The sequence below is a fragment of the Sinocyclocheilus rhinocerous genome, unplaced genomic scaffold, assembly GCF_001515625.1.
Source record: "Sinocyclocheilus rhinocerous isolate Xijiao unplaced genomic scaffold, SAMN03320098_v1.1 scaffold411, whole genome shotgun sequence".
Classification (NCBI taxonomy): Eukaryota; Metazoa; Chordata; class Actinopteri; order Cypriniformes; family Cyprinidae; genus Sinocyclocheilus; species Sinocyclocheilus rhinocerous.
Window position 1 is genome coordinate 2482407 of NW_015640493.1, and position 19076 is coordinate 2501482.

The window sequence follows — 19076 nt, forward strand, 5'->3', positions numbered from 1 at the left end:
ATATATATATATTATGTAATATAATAATGTAATGGATACTCTGCAATAATCCACAAGTAATCCACACCACTCCAGTCCATGAGTTAACGGCTTGTAAAGTGAAAGCTATGTGTTTTTAAAAAAACAAATCCATCATTAAGACATTTTTAACTTCAAACCATTGATTCTGACTAAATAAAAAGAGAACTCTATCCATAATATTGATTTCTTCAGCGAAAAAGTTGTCTCGTCTGAATCAGGAGAGAAATATGCACATATCAAGCACCGTTTACAAGCAAAAACAGTTTTAAACAGTTCTAAACAAATATGTCAGTGGATTTTGATGCGAGAGGACAACAGGGGATGGACTTATTTTTTCCACTGAAGGATCCGAAGTGTTATTACGAATTATGGACCGGTACTTTGTAGAGTCAATTTTCAGCTAATTTTCATTTTTGGGTGAACATTTCCTTTAATCTAGCTATCAGCATCTCCACAGAAGGCAATTGTGTCGCTATTCAGCTCAAGTCAGTTCAGTGTTGATTCAGTTCTGTTCAATAACAGTGTCGATGCTGCAGAGTTCATCAATTATGAAACACATTTGATTCATAATCGATTTAGTGTGTGAAAAATATCTATGAGTAGAAAGCCAATAAAACACGTTTCCAGAAAGCAGCAGCAGTGTGCAACGAAGAAAATGAAATACTAGTGGTGATAATATTAATATGATCAAAGAAAGAAATGAAATTAACTCAAGATTGTGTGCAGCCTATGAGAAATCGAGCCAGAGAGAGAGAAGCAACGAGGGCTGGCGCAGGCATGACGGACGCTCTGTGAGCTCTGAGACGGCCAATCAGTGCGCTCGGCTCGGCTCGCCCGAGCTGCTGCAGCGGAGGAGTGAGAGAGGATTCTCCCACACACTCGCGCACACACGCATCCTAAACGGAGCAGAGCAGCACACGCTCGACAAGGGAGCGCAGACACGCGGTGACAATGGTACGCATGGGACAGAAAGTCTGTTTGGAAACTTTACCATATGCACATTTTTGGACTTGTATCATTAGGTAATGTGGAATATTTTCTATTTTCGTGCATCGTACAGAACATGTTTTTTTTTTTTTGTATAGTATGCAGGTAGAGAGTAAGTGAGTTATCTGAAGGAAGTTGCTGTGCATCAACCGACTGTAGAAAGTGAGTAATGTCACTTTATTTTCCAGCATGCACGAGATCTGTATATCTGTATACAAAGGGATCTGTATTCATTGTGCGGTATCTGTTGAGTATCTCCTGCTGCGCCGGGCGAAGTAAACCGACGCTGTTCAGCCGTGAATGCGATGATGTGCGCTTCATCAGATTGCCAGACGCAGTTGAGAGGTGCATGTCTGCGGCTTATAAGGCTTATCTTCTTACAGCCGCACTTAAAATCCAGCGCTCGGCTGGAGCTCTGAGCCGGGGTCGCGCCGTCATCTAGACGGAATGAGAGGAGATCAGGGGCGGCAGATGAATGCTAATAATGTTTGGGTAGATTCCACTGCCGGAGGAGAAGTTGTTGAAGCACATCTGCATGTGTGGTGTGGTGCCAGGTGCTTTGCTTCTGCTTAATGTCACATTTTTTTCAGAGGCAACTTGTTTTCTTATTGGTGTTTTCTTTGCACACACACACACACACACACATACTTGAATTTGTGGTTTACGGGGACTCTGCATAGGCGTAATGGTTTTTATACTGTACAAACTGTATATTCTATTGCCCTACACCAACCCTACACCTAAACCTACCCCTCACAGGAAACTGCTGGCAATTTTTGAATTTCATAAAACACCGTTTTGTATGTTTTTTAAGCCTTTTGTTTTACGGGGACACAGGAAGTGTCCTCATAAACCATGTTTACGTTGTAGTACCCATGTCATTATACACATTTGTGTCCTCATAAACCATATATACCTGTACACACACACACACACACACACACACAGACGTGCACACAAAGCTGTTTGCTGTTGGAGAGACAGTGTTGCTCTATTACAGCTCCTGAAAGGACAGTTATGGTTTGATACAGAGCTTGTGCTGTCAGAGGGTTTAATGGAAGATTTCATAAGATAGAAAGAGAACGATGGTGAAGGAGATAAAGAAAGCTTTCAGAGTCTGCCGTGTGTGGAGAGCATTCTTTTCTCGTCTCCTTCTTCTGAAATGATTCAATTTGGGCCACTTTGCAGATGAGTTGGTTGTAATATTTGAGGGATATGATTCTCTCCAGAGAGCAGCGGCGTTCGGCTGTATAAATCACCCTCAGACCATTGACATACAGGCCTAGTTATGTATGTATGGCAATGATGTGGACGTTTCCAACAGGAAAATCTAGTGCTTCTTCACATACCGTGACTTCAGTTGACAAAGCATAACAGAGCTGTTCCTCGTGAACCATTTGGTTGCAGATTTTGTTGTGATTCATTCTGATTCTTGAGCCTTGTATAAAGTGAGTTCCTTTGCTATTTGAGGTTTATTTGGGGCCACTTTTTGTCAAAAACTAATAAAAAAGGGCACAGGGAATTTAAGAGCCTCACACTGAGAGCAGGAATGGGATCAAGGGGCAGATTCAAACCTGCATGTTCAGCATGAGCACCACAGCTCAACATTTCTGGAGTGTATGGGCTAGATACTAAGTCATGACACTAACATGTTTTCTTTTTCTTCTTCTTTTTATAATAATAATAATAATAATAATAATAATTATTATTATTATTATTATTATTATTATTATGAATTATTATTACATTATATAATGTTAATAATAATACATTTATTTTATTTTATTTTTGAGCAGTCTTAGCTAAGGTAAAATAAATGTAATGTAATGAATTCTGATTACTATGTAAATAAAAATGTAATGTAAATATTTAAATTTATAAATTGCATACAATAAAAAAATAATATTAAATATAACACATAACCATGACTATAATACCAATAATAATAATAATAATAATAATAATAATATAATGACAATAATAATATTATTATTTCATTCAATATTTATCTTTTTATTTTATTCAGTTATGAAACACATTTGTTTCATTATCAATTTAGTGTGTCAAAATTATCTGTGAAGAATAATTGTTTTCAGTGCAGCCTTGAGTAGAAAGCAATAAAGCACGTTTCCAGAAAGACGGGGAAACAAAACAACACGGAGAACAACCAGCAGTGTGCAATGAAGAAAACTAAATACTAGTGGTGATAATATTAATTTGATCAAAGAAAGAAATTAAATTACCTCAAGATCAGATGTAATAAAAAATAATAGTAGGCACTAGGCGTGCAGTGTGTGCAGCCTGTGAGAAATCGAGTCAAAGAGAGAGAGAGCAAGAGAAGCTAAAATAGTAATAATAAATTATATAATGACAATAATAATATTTTAATTTTATTTTTGAGCAATCTTAAAACCTGTAAAATATCATGAATTCTGATTACTATGTAAATAAAATATTAAAATACTTCCAAATAGCACACAATATAAAAATATTAAATAAAATATAATATTAAATTTAACACATAACCATGAACATAATAATAATAATAATAATAATAATAATAATATTTTAACACTTGTTACAAACAGTGTAAAGGTTCAAAGATCGAATCCATCTCCATCTGGAATCCATGACTACATACTATTAATACCAATGGGCTTTTAAATACTTCATCGAGAGAATGGACCATCTTTGAAGAGTCTTCTCATGAGAACACGCTGTGTAAATGGAGGCCACATAATAAATCAATCTTTGAACCATCACCCTGTTAACCTCTGAAAGGCAGTTCACACCAAACAAAGCAGAAAATCAAAGTGCCAATAAGTGAATGAAACCCTTGAGGCGTCATAACCTTCAGACCTGTGATGCTGCTCCTCTAATTCATCCTCTGCACAACTGACTCGTCCTAATAGAGCAGGAATACACAGCTATCTAGTCCAGACAGCTCATTACTTCCTGTAGCCCTTTAATTAAGCAAATACTCTTGATGCTAAAAGTTGCCTGTGTCACAGTTCACAGAAAGTCATTAATACCATGAATTAGACTAGCATTAGAGGCTGATTTGGCTTTGCCTAATGTCTATACTTCTCTGTTTGTTGTGTTAGCATGTCTGCACAAGTGTGGCTTATTGCTAAGTGTTGAGGCAGTGATTTCAAACAGCACTTTGAGGAGAGAAATGTTGTTGGGAGACAAAAAAAGCCTGCAATGAAGTGATTATCCTGCTGTGTGAGATTGTTAAGGATGCTTATAGTTGTCATGAAAGTAGCGATTTGTCTTGGTAAGAGAGAAGAATGTGTGATGAAACATGAGCGTGGATCACAGACAGGCTGTGATGGCACATGCAGTCTTCATCCTTGCGTTGTTTACTTGTCTACTGTTCCTTTGGTTTGTCACCTGTCTTCTCTCTTTTCCTCTCTTCTCTATCTTGAATATCATTGTACCTTACTTTATTTCCCACCCTGAACCCTCTCCTTCCTTTCCTCTTGTTTTCTTGTTCCTTCACTTTTCTTTTCCACTTCGTCTTTTATTTCCATTTTACTTCCTTTTCCTTTTTTTAGTTCACTGTCTCCGCCCACTTTCATGTATTTTCCTCTTCCCTTTCCATTTCCTCTTCTTGTATCTTCCCTTTTTCTGTTCCCCTTCTTTCTGTCCCTTCTCTTTTCTTTCCCCTTCCTCTTTCATTTCCATTAATCTTCCCTTTCCCTTTTTTTCACTGTCTCCTTCCCTTTTATCTGTTCACTTTCCCTTTCCATTTTGCCGTCTTGTACCTTATTTTGCTCTTCTGCTTCTTTCTGTCTTGTCACTTTTCTTTTCCCCTTCTTCTTTCATGTCCATTTCCACTTCCTTTATCACCCCTTCCCTTTTCCTTTTCCATTTGCCCTTCTTGTTCCTCTTTTCCCTTTCCTTCAGTTTTATTTTCCCCTTTTCATTTCCATTCCACTTGAATTTCCCTTCACAACCTTTACCCTTTTTGTTTCTTCCTTAATTTCTTCCTTTCCCTTTTTCCCTTTCTTGTTCTTTCCCTTCTTTCTTTTACCTTCTCATTCAACCTTCAATTATTTTCCACTTCCCTTACCCCCTTTAAACACTTCCTATTTCTCTTCTTGTACCTTACCCTTTTCCCTGTCCCTTTGCTTATCTTTTATTCTTCCACTTGCATTTCCTTTCCCTTGTCATACTGTATATTGCCCTTTCCTTTTCCATTTCCTTTCTTGTTTTTCTTTTTCCTTTCTCCATCAGTTTTCTTTTCTCTTTCCTCTTCCGTTTCCATTCCTCTTCCTTACCTTTTCGTTTTTCCTTTTCCCTTTCCTTTCCTACCCTTTCGCTTTTTCTTTCACCTTCTCCTTCCTCTTTAATTTGTTTTCCTCTTCCCTTTTTCTTCTCATCCCTTCCATTTACCTTTACATTTTCCCTTCTTGTTCCTTCCCTTTTTGCTTTCTGATTCCTTCCTTTTCTTCCCCCTTCCCCTTTAATTTTCTTTCTTGTTCCTCTTCCCTTTGCCTTTCCATTCTCTTACTTATGTATTTCCTTTTCCCAATTCCTTTCTTTTCCTTGCCCTCTCCTTTGCTTTTTCCTCCCCCTTTCCCATCGCTTTTCATTTCTCAAACCATCATCATTTTTTAATTTCTTGTGGCACATTTATGGGCTTTAAGGCATTTCACGACACTCTTGGTATTTTATGGAAGTACTATATTCATAAAGCTGTTTTGTTTACCGCACCAAAGGTTATATCACGTCATTTATCTCTCTATCACTTTTTATCCCTCGCTCTGTCATTTTTTAAATCTCCTAGCATTCCTGTATCTTTATCTGGTCTCCCACCTCAGGATTTCCCATGAGCTTCACTCCTCAGTTGCTCTCCTGACAGAACTAGTTATGTGAGAGACAGAACTCAGTAAAACAGAATATGGCTCACTTTAAAACACATACTCATAGACTCATGCAAGTCAATAGACTAGCATGAGTCTATTGACTTGCATGTCAATGCCCCCCCCCCCCCCCCCCACACACAATGACAGCACTATTTATTTGCTGGCAATGTCTTACACAGAGGGAGGATTCACTAAGAATGAAATGCACACAATGACAGCACTATTTATTTGCTGGCAATGTCTTATTTGAATGCCCAATTCACTAAGAATGAAATGCACACAATGACAGCACTATTTGTTTGCTGGCAATGTCTTATTTGAATGCCCAGTTCACTAAAGAAATGATACATACCAGTAATGGTGAAATGCAGTGGATGCAGCAGACTACTCTGATCTGCTGTACTTTATTGTAAATGTACAGCACTGCTTCTCCAGTGATCCAGAAACCTGATTCAACTCTTTAAAATGCAGAAAGTGAATGCATTCCAAGTTATAATGCTCTTCTTTAACATTTGATGAAGAACTTGTTCCAGAATTAATAGAAATGTACATAAACATGTTTAAATACCTTATTACATAATGCTTTCCTTTGCCGGTAATAACGTAACTTGAGGCAGGTGAATAGTATATATATAAAAGACCAAATTTACATAGAAAAAAGCTATGTTTGCCTAGAAAACGACAATAGTGACTTAATGTAAATGCAGTGAAGCTCATTTAGCATGCATTTAATGCTTTTCAGCTCATTTAGCACCTGCAAAACTGGCTTGTGGGTGGTTAGTGAATGTGTTGCGCGCTGCAACACTGTTTAGAGCTTTTGCCCTGGTATCTTTCTGTTACTGTCATCCATTTTCTTATTGCAGAGTTTTGTCGGAGTGGAATAACCTCTTAAATGACTGAGCAGAGGAAAAAAGCAGCCATGATAAACATTTTGTTACTAATGCTCAGTAAGATCATCCTTTCATGCGCGCACACACACACACGCGCATACTCATCCCATACACTCACGAGATATAAACGCAGTAAATTAGACTGCAGGGGAAACGTTCATTCATGCTAATTGCTTTGAAATACCACACTCATCCAAACACGTACAGCCACCTGTGACTAGATGAACAGGCTGCGGAGGATGACAAAGCAAAGAAAGAGCAACAGAGATGCATACGGGGAGCGTCCCCCAAATCATACCCATGCAGGGGAAGGTGTTAGGCAGATATACAGAAAAGGAAACGCATAGAAGAGCAGCAGAAATGCAAATGAGCTGTTCTGGGAAATACAGTAGGCGAAAAAAGCAGTTCTGTCAGCTTCACAGTGTTAAGGAGAGATATGGAGGGTAGAATGGATTACAGAGCCTGTAAGACTGCAGTGATGCCGATTATTTTAAAGACTACGGTCATCTTTTCGCTTGCCATGAACCTAAGACTCAAAACACAGCTTTTAACATCTTGGCCATTTTGCTACAGAGCAGTGTTTGTCATACAAATAAACAGATAATGTTCACATACACTACAGATATTGTAGCCAACATGTAGCCTATAGCAAGGGTATAGTGTTTATTTGTTTCTTATTAAACGCTGTGGCATATATGTGGAGAGAACAAGTCTTTTACTTTTTATATAGGCTATATATTAGTTTGGGATCAGTAAGTTTTCTCTTATGCTGAACAAGGCTGCATTTATTTGGTCAAAAATACAGTAAAAACAGTTATATTGAAAATAATATTATTACAGTTAAAAAGAGCATTAGTTTTGCATGTTCATTTTTTAAAATGTAATTTATCTCTGTGAGGCAAAGCTGAATTTTCAGCATCATTACTCCAGTCTTCAGTGTCACATGATACTTCAGAAATCAATCTAATATGCTGATTTGCTGGTCAAAAAAAAGAAAAAAAAAATTATTATAGTTAAATAATTTCTAACAGTTTAAACTGCTTAATATTTTTGTGGAAGCCATGATACACATTTTTTTTTAAATCAGTTATTTTCTTTTCTCTTTCAGTTTATTCAATCAGTTAAATTAATATGATTTGATTTAAGCAACTTTTGCAAATACTGCTGTTTTTTATTTTGCGGTACAAGTACAAGTTTAGTTGTACTGAATAAGGGTTTTTCAGATTTTATTTCAGATTTTATCTTGCATTGTATGCTTAAAAAAATCATTTTCATAATCGTTGTAGTATTGTTTTCCAGTTCAAATATCTAAAAGTCCTTGAAACAAGATGAATTTACTTGAGAAGCAACAACCCATAAGATATTAAGACGTGTTATAGAGAATGCATCTTGAGTGTATTTGGTCTTATAACACTGGCAGATTTTTCCATTTGTTTTAAATATAAATAAATCTACACGTGCAGTAAAACTAAATACAGTTCAGTTCATGTAATACAATCCATGAAAACAAGTCTTATATCTTAAGCAGTGTTGCTTCAAGTAAAATGATCTTGTTTAAATGATGCTGAGATATAATGGTAAGTAAAAAAAAAGACTATCATGGGGTTACAATTTGTTTCAAAAGAGTAGCTGTAGATTAACTTGTTCGTTAAAGTAGTTTCAAAGTAACTTCCCCAATGGTTAGATTGAGACTGTGGTACCCAGCTTAAACCAGACAGAGTGACCCCTACGTAGGGTGGACTGGATTAGAGAGAAGCACGACCTGTTAACACTGCTTGTTTCACTGATCCGTCTGTGTCCAAATCGATCTGTTCTCGTCAGTCAGACTGTTTCGTGCAGCACTCGCTGTGGTTTGGCCATGTAAAAGTATCCACTTAGTGGCTGTTCAAAGGTGTGGTTTAATATATATACAGCCTGTGTGACTGAGAAATGATTACTGTAAGAGGTAATTTGACAATTTGACATGTAGATACAAGGGCCAACAATAATACGTTTAAAATTAATTTCAGTTGTATCATTCAAGCTGGTTATACAGTTTTTACAGCAAAAAAAAATGGTGTAGAAACAATTTCCACTCTAATAATATGTTTTATTTACAACTGAAAATGATATTACTTTTTTACAGTGCAAATTAAAACAGATATTGGTGTTATATTTATAGTTTTCTTAAATCATTATATTGCTTCGAGGAAGAAAGAAAAAGCTAAATCCTCAAGTGTTTTGAAACACAAATGTATAGTTTCTTAAGAGCCGTATCTTTGTCTAAAGGTTCTCCTGTGACTGCAAATGGCCGTAAAACACTTTTCGAAACCATTATTTTTGAGAATCCACCAACTCAGTAGACAGCATCTGTGTGCGAAGATCGTAAAGATCATTAGATCAGTTTCATAACCCGGAGTGGCATTGAGAGCCATTGAGCACACATTATCGCTTGTCAGGATGTAACGTTAGGGGTTCTCGGACGGTTGTCATAATCAATAGTATTGTTCCTGTTTGTGGCCATTTGACTCTTCTGTCCGACCTCGCAGTGTCCATCTAAACCTGCGTGAATCATTACGATTGCAAAGGGCAGAAGCATGACGAATCGAACAGCTCATGGGCTATTTATACATAACGTCTGGCATGTAGCAGAAAATCAGGGACAGTTCTTTACAGAAAGTCATCACCTACGAGCACCTGGGAGCTCTTTGTGCTGAAAAACGAGAGACAGTTTCCATTTCCAGTAGCACCGGTGCCCCGCCGAGGTTCTCCAGAGACAAAACAGGCACTCATGGGTCACCCAGGCAAACATTTTTATGTGCATTAATAAGTTATTTTCCTCGCTTATGGAGAGAACAATGTGACATGTTGATTTTGAAAAGATCCATTGGCTATAAAAAGGCACGGCATGTTTATTTAAAATGGGGAATACTATAAATAGAGCTAAGTCAAGCGCTTAAGTGCTTGCTTGAATGTATATTTGTGTATGTTTGTTCTTAATTTGAATAATCTGTATTTTAAGCCGTGGCTAAGAGACATCATGATTTAATAATATTTTTATACTTCTGCATGCATGCACCCCCAGGGCTTCCTTTCAGCTTTTGCCTTTATGTTCGCTCCTTCTCTGTCTTTCCGTTTATGTATTTTTTTTTTCTTTTCAAATAAGCCATGAGACTAGGCTCAGCTATATAGATAGATAGATAGATAGATAGATAGATAGATAGGGGTGGAACGGTTCAACTTACTCACGATTCAGTTTTAGAGTCACGGTTTCAGTATGGTTCGGTATGTGCTATATTTAGGGAAAACTATACTGTCAAATAAAAATAAAGAAAAGAAGAATAATCTATTTAACTACAAGCAACAGCACAAATAAATACAATAGAGTAAAGATACAAATCAAATAAACAATGATTTTCGGGGTTTTTAGGTAGGTCTAACATTAGTTTTTATGGTACAGAAATTGAATAAAGTAATGAAATGTAAAACAGAATTGCATATTTGACTGTATAAATTAAAGATTAGTCTTTATTAAAGTTACAAAAGCTATTCAATCAAGAGCAGTGAGTGATTTCTTTGTTGTTGCTGTTTGATTAATATTAAGAAAGTGCTGTCACTTTAAGACACTGTAAGTACGTCCAGCCTGCTATGTCTGCTATAGCAGGGGTTTTCAACCTTTTAGGACATTATTTTAATTTCACTCGCAATGCGTTGTCAGATTTAAGTTGAACCGCGGTTCTAGCCCGTGCCGAACCGTGTGTGGAGAACCGTACGGTTCGATTTTTTCCTGCGAACCGTTCCACCCCTAATAGATAGATAGATAGATAGCACAAATTGTATTATTATTATTATTATTATTATTACACATTTTTAGCCGGCAAGAGTTATATCCTTATATGTATATATACAGTCGTGGTCAGAATTATTGGCACCCTTGGTAAATATGATCAAAGAAGGCTGTGAAAATAAATCTGCATTGTTAATCATTTTGATCTTTTATTTAAAAAATTCACATAAATCTAACCTTTCATTGGAGAATAAGAATTTAAAATGGGGGGAAATATCATTATGACACAAATGTTTTTCTCAAATACAGGTTGGACACAATTATTGGTACCCCTAGAAATTCTTATGAGTAAAATATCTGTGAAGTATATTCCCATTCATATTTACAATTTTGAGTTGTCAGACACGACTGGAACTTCAAGTGGGACTGGCTTCTATGGTCAGATGAAACTAAAAAATTAGCTTTTTAGCAACAAACACTCAAGATGGGTTTGGTGCACACAGGGATAAAAAGTACCCCATGTGTACAATTAAATATACTGCTGTATTAATGTTGTGGGCCTATATTTCTGCTGGAGGTACTGGACATCTCGTTTAGATACATGGCATCTTTGATTCTATCAAATACCAACAGATAAAAAATCAAAAAGTGACTGACTCTGTTAGAAATCTAATGGGCCATGTTTGAATCTTCCAGTCATACAATAATCCAAACACAAACCTTAAAAACAACATAAAAATGGGTCACTGGGCACAAAACCAAGCTTCTGCTATGGACATTCCAGTTCCCTGACCTGAACCCTATAGAAAATGAGTGTGGTGAACTGAAGAGGAGAAGCACCATCATGGAGCTGGGAATCTGAAGGGTCTGGAGAGATTCTGGATGAAGGAATGGTCTCTGATCTCTTGTCAGGTGTTCTCTAACCTCATCAGGCATTATAGGAGAAAACTCAGAGCTGTTATTATGCCAAATGGAGGTTTCAAAAAGCATTGAATAAAAGGGTGCCGTTAATTGTGGCCAATGTGTATTAGAGAAAAACATTTGTCAATGATATTTCCCCCATGTATAATATAATATAATATAATGACTACTAAAGTGTATAATTCCTAAGGAACTCATTATCTGCGCTCTTTTTTCATGTATACAATAATTTCGATTTAAATCAATATTTAATGTTCATGAATGTATTTATTTTCTAGGTAGCCATGCAATAATTGGGATGATGTATGATTATTTGGACATTAATGCAAAATAAACCCCTTCAGGGTATAATATAAGACCCCTCTTTCATTACACTGCACACACTTGATACACTGTATCTCATCTTTTATTTTGTGTGAATATATGCATATAGAGGGACCACTCTGATGATGCTGTTCTGTTTCCTAGAAACCAAAATGCAGCTAAAGACTTCAGAAGCCAGCAGGGAGCTCACTGCCTGTATTAAAACACAGATATGAGAGAGAAAGAGAGAGAAAGGTGCTAATTCAGTCTCACGGATCTGAGAACAAGAAGTAAGAAGAGTCACACATCACAAGTAATATGAGAGATGTTATGTGAAGGGGGGGAAAGGAGATTTGATTAAAAGTGAGAGAAGTTAAAACAGGTGCCGTAGTGAAATGTTCAGTGTTGCTGTCATATGGTGCACATAGACTTTTATGTGTCTGTTCTTTGACTGAAGACTGCATTCACTGTAGTGTGTGTGTGTGTGTGTGTGTATTCTGACTTCACTTCACTGTTTCTCGCTCTTTTCTGTGTGTTTGGGCTTTTGTGTATTTTTGGGCAGAGTTCACTCTACAATTTTTAAAGATGAAACATCATTTTGTTGCAGTCAGATGGTGAAGTTTGTCCCTGCTGAATACACATTAGATCATGCAGTGTCAGAAACCTGTATATCTAATGCTGCATACAGGTTTTCTTAATTCATTGCAGTGCATTTATTATGTCTGATAGTTGTGACTGGATGAGGCATGCTTTAAGCAGTTCTAAAACGCTAATAAATGCACACATGTGACTGCACACAGTAGCACTATAAAAAAGACATTATGAGTACTTTTATAATGCATTACAGGCTTCAAGTGGTACTGAAACGACCATTAATATATTCTTGAACCATTACACTGTGTAATGAAGCAGCAGTTCCTTCGTGTATATGTGAAATGGTAGCATTAGCCAATCAACATTTGATGATGATGTTGTCACAAATAATTATGAATTTGGCATGATCATGCATTATTGTTTTGCAAGTATTGTCAAAATATAGTTTATAGTTGAAATGTGTAGTAAAATATATTTAATTACTAATTATACTAATTAAATGAAATGATATTAATTAAAATCAATTACTATTTTTATCCAGTGAATAATTACTATTTATTGTATTTTATTTTTTTATTTTATTTTTTTTACAGTTTTGCTTCTCTGTGTGTATATTGGACATTTGACATCCACATGATATTAGAAACGTTATAGTAAAAATACATAGGACTAGGACAAAAACTGTTTTAAAAATGTATTTTTTAATTCATTTTAATAATTTTATTTTATTTTATTTCTTGTTGTCTTGGCTAATTTAAGTTGGTACATCACTGACCAAGAAAAAGCAGTTTAGTACTGTTTTTGATGTTTACAATATATTTTATTTATTGTTATTTATTTATATTATACTACTATTTATATTAGATTTAATATCATTTTATGTTTTATTTTTTTATGATATTACTTGTGCACTTTGCACAGAAACCATATTCTGTTTAGTAGAACTGTGTAAGCAGTAGAGGTGCCGCCCTGCCCCACGTACCGTAGGACTTGTGCTGCGCAGCACTGCACAGTAAAGAGCTTTTTGTTGCTACATGATATCAGTAAAACCATAACTCAAAGTGTGCTGCAATGCAGCAAGGGAATAAGACGGGGAGAGAGAGAGAAACAGAGAGAGATGAAGAGAGTTTTAGAGGTAAATAGACTGTCAGAGTGAAAATGGCTCTCTGCAGAGTGTAGCAGATGGATACTGTCTCAGAGGCAGTGTCCTCCTTCTGTGATGAGAAAGACAGGAGAATCCCTTCTCTCTTTCCCTCCCGCCTTCCTTTCCTCTCACTCCTTCCCCTCCCTCTCCATCTCTTCATCAAGCGCGTCGCAGATGGGATGCAGGAGTGATTTAGGCCACTAAAGCCGTGCAGAGATTGTCGCTTACACTGGCTTTCATGGCTTCGGGTTGTCCTCTAAAATGGCTGCAGACACGTCAGAAGAACAGAACAAGAGAGCTGTCACTTTGCTCTGGATCTATGATCCAACAGTGAGAAGAGACAACAGTGAGGGAAATAGTAATATGCTCCGATGCTCGAAGAAAGACTGTTGGGTGAATTCACCAAACTGCACGTTAGCTCTCAGTTGTTTCGATGAGGGGTCAACCTGATCTCATTTCTGTGGAGAAGTAAAAATAGACACAAATGAGAAACAAATGGTTGGTGCATCGGATACAAGTTGGCATTTGTATTGTGATGCATCGTTTCTAACATGTTTGCATTGGTTAAAAACTATTTATTTATAATTATTAGTAGATGCGCTATACTTTTATTTTGTAGAAAGTGACCAATAATTTATAACCAATATTTTATATGTAGATTGATTTCGCCTCTCTAAAATGTTTCTCAAGAGTGTTCTCTCATCACCACTGCTGCTACGTGAATATGATGCATCAACACTACGGAGAATGAGGCGTGTCCTGAGAGTCACATAGAATATAGATTAACATGGCAGAGGTAGAGCTGCATCTTCCACCAAATAATTACAATGAACCAAAGAAATAAAAGCAAACTATTTGTACCATATTGGATTGCATAGCATCATTTTTTTTTCTCCATTTCATCATACTGCATTGAATCGTAATAGGGGTGAATATTTTATTTAATTTAATTTAATTTTATTATTTAATTTTATTTAATTTAATTTTATTTTATTATTACTCTGGTCTGCTCTGGTCTATTTTCTTTATTTTATTTAATTATTTATTTGTGTTTTTATTTTATTTTTATTTTATGAGAGATTACCCTGGTCTCTATTTTGTCTCTATTTTTTAAAGTTTAATTTAGTTCAGTATTACTTTAGTTTAGGTCTCTTTCTCAGAGAGAGAAAAAAAAAAAAAAGACAAACATTAGCCTAAAGCAAATGCTCTCAAAAAAAAAACAAAAAAAAAAACATTGAGGTGCACTAAAGATCTCGTTTGTGATTGTTTGAAATCTCTTCGCATGAAACTTGACTGATCATCCGCCCGACATCTCTTTGTGACACTGCAGGGCTCAAGTCCAAAAGAAAGAATGCAAACTGCCCACCCCTTACGAAAAATAAGTTTATTCAAGTTTGCTATTAGTATACTTCTTTTCAACTAAAAATAGGAAATTATACTTTTAGTCTACTTTTTATGTACTTCTCAGAAATGGGCTTTATGTACTTCTCAGAAATATACTTAAAATGACATTTAAGTATACTTGACTTATACTTGAAAAAGTCTAAATATTATTTTTGCTATAATTGTGCTCCTAGAATCCGTGTTTTCATTGTTATACTGTAGGGGGCGCTAGTACACATTTTCTGTACAGAATTTACTAGTACACTGATATTTGTATACTTACTACATAAAGTATACTTAAAAATATACTTGAACTTTACTTAAGTATACTTACTAAAATAAACTTGAAGTATACTACTTTTTGGTAAGGGGCTGCTGCATGGCATCATGAATAATCAGAAGCAAGATCTCTTCTCAATTTTAACCGCCTTCGGAAATCAAAACTGTCAATTCCTGCAGGTGTTGTGCGATTTATTTCTCACATTTCAACGCAGGCAACCGGAAAACACAATGTCTGAGTGGTCTTCTCACCTTCGGCTGCCAAAAGATAGTGGAAATTGGCTCGCACCACTGAATGAATATTCATGAGCTGTTGGGGATATTTGTCACAATGTAATTCCGGTTGTATGAGTATAATCTCAGCCTCTCTCTGAGTGTGTTTGTGTGTGTGTAAGTGCTTTCATTGGTGAGCGTCTGATCTTTCTGAACTTTTATGTATATTTCATGATGTAGGCTGGGAGAGTTTGGCAGTCAGTGTACATTATTTGAGCATTCACAAAAACATAGACCTACGTAGCAGCACAGAAAGCAAACCTGTTATTATTTCTCACCTCCCCAAAAGCGTCTTCCAGGTCTGTTGCTTTTAAGCTGTTCATGTGCTGTAAAATATGTCTTTTCTAAGATTATTTGTGTACAAGCATCTCATAAACATTAGGGTTCTCACTCGTTCACACTGCTTTTGGCTCTGTGATCTCATTCACAGGTATTCATACGTGCAGCAAACATATTTGTGCATATTTGGATAAATGAAGATAAAACGTACAATATGAATGTAAGGACAGCTTCTAAAATGTAACCCATAGCTGGACTTGACGTAGAAACTTGTTAATGGCAAACTTATAAATGAAATGTTTAGAAGTGAACAAATCTGTCTAATTGAACGTGTTAAGTATGCAAAAATTTTATGTGATTCATTTTATATTATAAAAATATTTAATTAAATATTATTTAAAAGATTATGGTATGATATTAATTAAATAATTTATAATAAGAAGAACAATAATAATAATAATACTTAAATATTTAATTAATATCATAATATTACTATATTTGTATCACTTTACATTATTATTATTATTATTACTGACAGTGAATAATTAGACTACAACAATAAAAAGTTGTAATTTAAATTAATATGATATATCAATATTTTTTTCATATTTATGCAACTTAGTTTATTTTATTTATTTATTTTGCCTTTTTCTGGGCTAAATATTAAGCTTAAATTATGCACATTTTAGCTGTTTCTTGTTAAAAGCAGTTATGCTTTGTTTATATTTATATATTATATTTATAATATAAACTTTTTATAATTGTATAGTATTAAAAAAATAATATTAAATTTTTATATTTGTGATACTTATATTTTTCCTTACATTTTTGTGGCATTTCCTTCTTTATATCTGTAAATTTATATTTGTTTTATTTATTCTATTTTACTGACATATAATAGTCGTGTGATTAGGTACTATTCTTTTGAGACCCACCACTTAGATCCAATAATGAACCGCTATGCAAATAAGTATAGTGTTAATTTCTTTAAAAATAATGTTCAATCTATGTCATAGTAATTGGTTAGCTTCACTTTTAGAGCGATTACTCTTCCATCTGCCTGACAATGTGTTCTAACAGCAGTTATCATTAGTCTTTCTCTCTTCTGCCGTGGGTAGTTTGACCCTCCATACCCCCCTCCATACCCTCCTCTCTCCTTCTGTAGTTTGATATCAGCAGAGGGTCCAGACTGAGAAATCACAGCAGGTCATGAAAATACTCGCTCCAGGCAACACAAGGCCTCATTCTCTTCCTCGCCGTCTCATTTCTCTGCTCTAATGTTATCCACTCTCTCTCCTTTTTGGTCTTTCTTGTTCTTATCGGTCTGATGCGCTGCACACACACAGAAACTTGTTGTCCACACTTCCCCGTGATTTTTATTAATAAAATAGCCTAGATACTAGATCGCTACATTATATTCCTCAGCACCTTCAGCAGGTCGGCTTGGTACGCCTGTAACACCGCCATGGTGTGCAGACACGCACCAGCCTGACCCGCTGCCGAGTACCCTTTGCCCACCAGCGCTGAGGTTGTGCGCAGCGGCTTGGAGGGCAATGCCGGAGCCTTTAAAGACGATGCCACGCCGGGAGACAGATAGCTCGCAAGCGTCTGCTCTACCCGGGGCATCGTCTTATAACCGCGCTCTTTCATCCCCGCCACATCGCCATAATGATCGGAGGCGGGAACGAATAGGCGGGCCGAGAATGGCCTTCCCCACGACTTCGACACCTCGGTGTGGAGGTCGGGGAAAAAAGGCAGGCTCCGGCTCGGAGGGGGTGGCTTAACTCGCAAAAACCGCTCATCCAACTTGCTTTTCTGCGGTTCAGCCATTTTCTCGGCGGGCCATGCGATGTTTAATTTGGCCACAGCACGAGTTACCACCTCCAAAAGCTCCTCATACTGGGGCGACTGAGGGGGCGAATCCTCATCGGCGCCCACCACATCAACCTCCTCGGAGGAAGATAGGCGGAGCGCCGAGCTCGCTCGCCGGGGGGAAGTAACCGCAGAACGGGCTTCCGATCCCGGTGAGCGAGCGCCGGATCTGGCGGGTGAGGAAGAAGATAGGGACTCGCCCGTCTCCATTCCCTCCGCCAGTTCCAGCTGCGAACCCCACGAGCGCAATCGCCGCTGCGCCTCGGCGGCAGCGGGACCCGCGCCGCGGGGAACGCTTGCGAAAGCACCCTCCGCAAAGAGTGCCTTTCGGGAGCGGAGAGCATGCATGGGAAGACACTCGCAATGCGGGCAGTCAGCGCTCTCAAGAGCTGACTCAGCATGCTCCGCTCCCAGGCAGACAACGCACAAACTGTGTGTATCCGCACCCGTAATGAAACGCGGGCAGGGAGGAACACACAGTTTGAAACGCTGGCTGCCTTCGCCCCTACTCAAATGATGTGACTTGTCATGTGCTTTGGACATAATTTCTCTAGCCCTACGGGACAGACAACACCAAATATGACTCACAAACAGATATCAGACTGACACACACACAGAGCGCTTGCTGAATGACAAAAAGCTGACGCTGGTCTCACCGCACGTGCTTTTATAGCCTCCTGGTCATTACGTCACCCGCCGTGACGTCTCGCCCAGCTGTTAGTCTGATTACACACGAGATTCAGAGCCCGTCACGCTGAACGGCGTTCCCCTAGCGTTTTCGACGCAGCTCGAGTTCCTGAAGAGGAACTAACCCCATCCGACTGTGAATAACAACGTTTTCCATTGTTCTTTGGATAAACTGTTTCAAACTTCATGTTCCACTGGTGATATTCCAGTTTGCTGCTATAAATGATACAGATTTTGTAATCTTAGCCATTATGACATGAAATGCATATCCTGCTGTTCTCTGATCAGACAGTAGAGAAAGTCCCCACCGCTCTATGAATGCCTCGCTACTGGAGACCAGCTGCCATTGATTGAATACAGCTGTGAGCCGTTACCAATGGACTGAGAGGAAAAGAAAAGCGGGTGGAGGAGTGGGGGATTGAAAGGGTGTTTTAATTATAATCAGCAATACAATCATTACATCAGCGCTCTAATTGAAGAGCAACTCAGGAGGTGCCAACACACACACACAGTCTGGTGACTCTCCATCGGTGTAATGGTTTTTATACTGTACAAACTGTATTTTCTATCGCCCTACACCAACCCTACACCTAAACCTACCCCTCACAGAAAGCTTTGTGCATTTTTACTACTCGCCGTCTATTTCTCTGCTCTAACGTTATCGACTCTTGGTAGCTTACTTGCTCTTATCAGTCTTCCTCCTCTTTGTAAATGTTCACACATATATTTTATTGTCTTAAGCACAGTTTGGACAGGTTTCCTAAACAGGCTCCTAAATAACTATATATATATATATATATATATAT

General features: G+C 37.3%; 1 protein-coding gene across 6 annotated transcripts in view; it reads left to right on the forward strand.

Moving 5' to 3' along the window:
- LOC107753260 (cadherin-18) overlaps positions 1–19076 on the forward strand; it is a 136097-nt gene that overhangs the window by 24226 nt on the left and 92795 nt on the right. The window contains exon 1 of one of the 6 annotated variants that reach the window (XM_016569385.1): positions 887–1043. The exons of 2 other annotated variants lie outside the window; for them this stretch is intronic. The gene's annotated coding sequence lies outside the window, so the exon portion shown is untranslated. Of the gene's footprint in view, positions 1–886; positions 1044–1140; positions 1171–1261; positions 1354–19076 lie in introns of those variants that run through there. 3 more of the 6 variants (XM_016569389.1, XM_016569388.1, XM_016569386.1) reach the window with 3 other exon arrangements.